Consider the following 5,249-nt stretch of genomic DNA (forward strand, 5'->3'; position numbering starts at 1 on the left):
ACAATGGCTCATAAAGCAGTTTCATGGCATCATGAAAGTCAGGGGACAGGGCTGCGTATAGGGCGGCCAGGGCAGACCTGAGTAGAGGCATCAGGAAAGCTAAGGCTGCCTATAGGAGGAGGATTGAAGATCACTTTGCTGACAACGACCCCAGAAAAATGTGGCAGGGGATCAATCACATTACCAACTACAGAAGCAATAACCAGGCAACATCTAGGACTGATGCCTCACTGGCTGAGGATCTAAACCGTTTCTTCGCCCGCTTTGAGACGACCAAGCCCTCAGCTGCCACACCACTTCCACCCGCCCCCAGCACTGGCACACTAACACTTAGGGAGCACCAAGTGAGGTGTGTTCTAAGGTCAGTGAATCCCAGGAAGGCGGCAGGTCCTGATGGAATACATGGAAAGGTTCTCAGAGCATGTGCTGACGAACTGACCGGAGTCTTCACTAAAATCTTCAACCTTTCCTTGTCATCAAACACCGTCCCGCCCTGCCTCAAAACCTCCACCATCATCCCCATCGCCAAGAAGACAGCTGTGGCCAGCCCAAATGACTACAGGCCTGTTGCACTTACGCCTGTAGTGATGAAGTGCTTTGAGAGACTGGTCTGTCAGCACATCAGGGCCGGTCTGCCTCCCACTCTGGACCCCCACCAATTTGCCTACAGGACAAATCGTTCCACCGAGGACGCTATCACCATAGCGCTCCACACTGCGCTGAGTCACCTGGAGCATCGAGGAAGCTATGTGAGAATGCTCTTTCTGGACTTCAGCTCAGCATTCAATCATATCATCCCGGAGATCCTGGTCCAGAAACTGTCTCACCTGGGACTCTCCACCCCCATCTGCCTCTGGATCAAGGACTTCCTGACAAATAGACCACAGTCTGTCAGACTCGGCCCCCACCAGTCCAGCACCATCACACTCAGCACCGGGTCTCCACAAGGATGTGTTTTGAGTCCCCTCCTGTTTACGCTCTACACATCCGACTGCTCCCCTACCCATCTCTCAAACACCATCATAAAGTTCGCGGATGACACCACAGTGGTTGGACTCATCTCAAGGGGGGATGAGTCGGACTACAGAGATGAGGTCAACAGACTGACTGAGTGGTGTTCAGTTAACAACCTCCAACTGAACACCACGAAAACTAAAGAACTTATCTTGGACTTCAGGAAGGGCAGAGCAGACCCGGCCCCACTTTACATTCACGGGAGCTGTGTGGAGAGGGTACACTCCATGAGGTTTCTGGGCGTGCAGATATCTGATGACCTCTCCTGGACTGCAAATACTACAGCGGTGGTTAAAAAGGCCCAGCAGTGTCTCCACTTTCTGAGAGTGCTCAGGAGGAACAACCTGGAGGAGAGGCTGCTGGTGACATTTTACAGAGCCACCATAGAGAGCATCCTAACGTACGGCATAACAACATGGTATGCAGGGTGCTCAGCTGCAGACAGGAAAGTACTGCAGAGGGTCATCAACACAGCCCAGAAGATCACTGGCTGCTCTCTGCCCAGCCTGGAGGTCACTGCAAACTCTCGGTACCTCAGCAGAGCTGGCAATATCATCAAGGACTACTCTCACCCCAGCAACCAACTGTTTGAACTATTACCGTCAGGCCGACGGTACAGGTCACATAAAGCCAGGACAAACAGATTCAGGGATAGCTTCTTTCCCAGAGCTATCACCGTAGTAAATAAGCACAAAAACAATTGAACCTATTCCATACCGTCACTGTCATTATATTATGCTGCTATTCATACTGTTGTAGCGCGCGGCGGACACTAAAGCGGTCGCGCCAGAATGTCACGCTAAAAAGAAAGATTCTTTAAAATACAAGGGGGAGCAAGCAAGTCAGATACCACGGGCACAGAGAGGAAGCAGGTCTGATCAGAAACAGTTTATTACTAGGCCAGGGAGCACAAATAAAACACCCTTAAAATGTACATAATAAAATGTTTGCTCTCTACTAAAAACAATTCTAAAACCCGTAAAACTACCATTTTCTACATTCACTAAACCCCCCCCCCCTTGCTATAATTAGGCCACATGTTCATTATGGGTCCATCAGCAGGCCAGGAATTCCTCCTTTAGAGCAGAGTCCACGCCAGCCCCGTCTTCAGCAGACAAGAAAGAGCCACCCATCTTCTTGTCCTTCCGCTGGCCCATCACTTCCCAGCCCGGCTTGCGTTCTGCACCCGAATCCATGATGCGACCACCGCCACAGCTCCCCTTGCGTCGGTGTCCTGCAACATAACAAATAGGGGCCAGAACAATGGTCCCAGAAGCGGCCCTGGCTCATGGCCATGGTGACCCTCTCCCAATCCAGCTGCACCCAGTAAACAACAGTAGAGACCCTACTCACAAATGCAGGCAGAGGTAAACCTCTGCCCTGCTGCCAATCACACGCGTTGTCTCTTACTGTTGCCGTTCCATGAGGTCAGGACTTGGTCGCCGCATCACACTGGCCGTCTCGCATTAACCTTCCAGTCTCTCTCCTTCAGTGCCCAGCTAGCCTGTTTTTAAAAGGTCTTTACACAGCTGATAGGCCACCTCTGGACACACCCCTGCCTCAGCAGGTGGTCCCTATCAGCTAATTAGTCCCATGTGCAGCCAGTCCACAGTGGATAAAAACCATGTCACATAAAACACTAAAAACCATGCAATAGAAACAGAATAAAACCATGCAAATAAAACACTCATAAATAAACACTAAAAATCAGAATAAAAACAATATACAAGATAAATACAAATTTCCACTGTGTGACACTGTCATTATATTAATGCTGCTATCCTGTATATATTGTACATACTATTGTTTGAGTACTTACGATTGGTTTTTTTTGTACTTTTTATATTTTACATTTATATTTATTATTGAAACTTGCACCAAGGGAGTGGCACTCCAATTTCGTTGTACTCTGTACAATGACAATAAAGGCTATTCTATTCTATATTTAGACTGCAGGGCTTGTTCAGAAATGGTCAGAGCTTTAAGGTGTGGACTTGGCATCAAAGTCCCTCATTAGTCAGATGGACTTTTAAGGCTCTGCTGCTAATGTGTTGTTTGTTGATAACAAATAACACCTTCAAAAATCCTGTGGAGCCTCTGAGTCACCAAATCAGCACAAGACAAGACACACTGACTCATAATTGGACAAATACTATATTATGAATAATGTGGCTGGAAGTTAAACTTTGTGCATGTCAAAAGTACTCAAGTGTTGACTTGTAACACTGTAATGCTTGTAGATCACCATATACAATTAATCTGGCAACAGTATCATTTCCTTGTTTATTCCGTTAATTCATGTCTCGTGCTTGGAGACACCTAATAGAAACATTATGTAATGTATGTAATGCTTTTAAATTAGGACTTGGTAACGTTATTACTGCCCAGTGTTGTCGTTACTCAAAAAAGGGTAATGTGTTACATATTACTCGTTACTTTTCTTTAGCCCTTTCATGCATAGTAGTAACTACTTGGACAGCTATTCAAAGGCTGTTTTCTTGTATTTGTGTCAGTGCTGATGGTATACTTGCACATAAACCACTCTATACCCGCCACCCACTGGTCGTTTAATGTTACTATAGATGTACGACGTGTTTCACTGTAATCATTGTTATTTAAACCTGTCATGCATGAATTATGACAACCTCTTTAGTATTTTATTCATCTTTTATGCCTAAAGATAAAAATACTTAAGTATAGTTCATGCATGAAAGGGTTAAAGTAATGCAAAATGTTGCTTAATTACTCGCCTGGGAAAGTAATTTGTTACACTACTCATTACATTACTTTCTCGTTACTCTGTAAAATGGCGTAAAACATATGTTGTCATAGTTACCAGTTAACAATATTACCCCCGAGGCTACAGTTCCACACATCAACACAAATGCCTGTCCTAATGAGGACACACATACAATCCTTCTTTTAGTTTTTCTAAGCAGAAAACGGACAATCCAAAGCAAAGTTGGAAACCAGCCCAAAGAGACTGCAAAGCGATCGCCACACTGATTAGACACATGAACTGGTAGGAATGGAGGATAGGAGCCTGACTGCTCATCACTGCCTTTGTTACTTGTTAAAGTTCAGGTTCTGGCTGCTGATCTGGGGTCAGGGTGCACTCAGCTTTAAAATCAGCCTTTCCACTTTTGACTAGCTTCTAACCTTCACACACAATCACCAAAACTCGGGGTGTAGTATCTTGCCCATGCAGATTGGAGACTGGAGACTGGAGCCTTCTGATTAGAAGATGACCTGCTCTATCTCCTAAGCTACAGCCACCCTGTTAGCATGGGTTCATCACTATGGGGGTATTTATATCACACACCCTTGTCTGTTCTTATAATGTTTCAACTCCTTATCTATAAGACTGAGGTGTGCAAATGTTCTTTGACCTTCTGCTCTGACCACAATGAGGTGGTCAGACAAGTTAGAGGAGTTCTCAAATCCTTGTCTGAACACTTGCCTCTGTCTGTACGTTTCAGCACTGACTGCGAGAGTGTGTGCACATAGATTCAGGAATGCAAAGAACAAGCATGTGGTCACAATAATCAGATCTTTTTGTTTTTTTCTCCCTTTTTTTAAAAAGAGGGTCTGGCTTTGCATAGCATCCTTTTGTTGGTTTCTAATAATGCCTGCAATCTGGACAACAAAATAAAAGGAGGAGCAGGGGTAGGGATGGCATGGGGGGTTGGGGGTGCGTGATTTTGTTTTGGGGAGGAAGACGGAGGCGGATGTGGCACTGACTATGAATCGCTTTAATTGCTTTTCTTGGCTGAGTGGGAGTAACTGATTGACTTCTGTGGTATGAAGAGGACAGACTTGCTGCCACAAGACTGTGCATTCATGCACGTGTGCACATTTGTGCAACTGATTCCAGTGCTTCTGCAATATTTGGAGATTAGCTTTTGTCTCCCTGCATTTACAGCATATGCATGTAGGGCTGCATGAACATCAGTGTGTGTATTTGTGTGTGTTTATGTGAGTGTAGGAAGTCTGTCAGCTGTGTGTGTGTTTGTCAGAAGCATCTGCTAAGGCACGGGCCAGATGGAGTGTGTATGAGGATTTGGTGTGGAGGCACGAGCTCAATTCTTCCGCCTCCTCCTTCTATTCTGCCTTCTGCTCTGTTGCTCCAATAAAGAGGAGGCCCAGCCGGGGGCCCGACAGATGTGTCAGTTTAACATTGGAGGCCCCTGAAGGAGACAAAAGGAGGCAGGAGACAGCAAAGTGACCGTGCAACT

General features: G+C 45.9%; 1 long non-coding RNA gene across 1 annotated transcript; it reads right to left on the reverse strand.

Moving 5' to 3' along the window:
- Positions 1 to 1,887: 1,887 nt before the first annotated feature.
- Positions 1,888 to 2,492, reverse strand: LOC143414002 (uncharacterized). Its single transcript, XR_013094561.1, has 2 exons — positions 2,425 to 2,492; positions 1,888 to 2,248 (listed from the first exon to the last, which is right to left on the reverse strand). It is a non-coding gene; the product is annotated as an uncharacterized LOC143414002 (long non-coding RNA).
- Between the last annotated feature and the right edge of the window lie 2,757 nt (positions 2,493 to 5,249).

Source organism: Maylandia zebra, linkage group LG19, assembly GCF_041146795.1.
Source record: "Maylandia zebra isolate NMK-2024a linkage group LG19, Mzebra_GT3a, whole genome shotgun sequence".
In the NCBI taxonomy this organism is placed as follows: domain Eukaryota; kingdom Metazoa; phylum Chordata; class Actinopteri; order Cichliformes; family Cichlidae; genus Maylandia; species Maylandia zebra.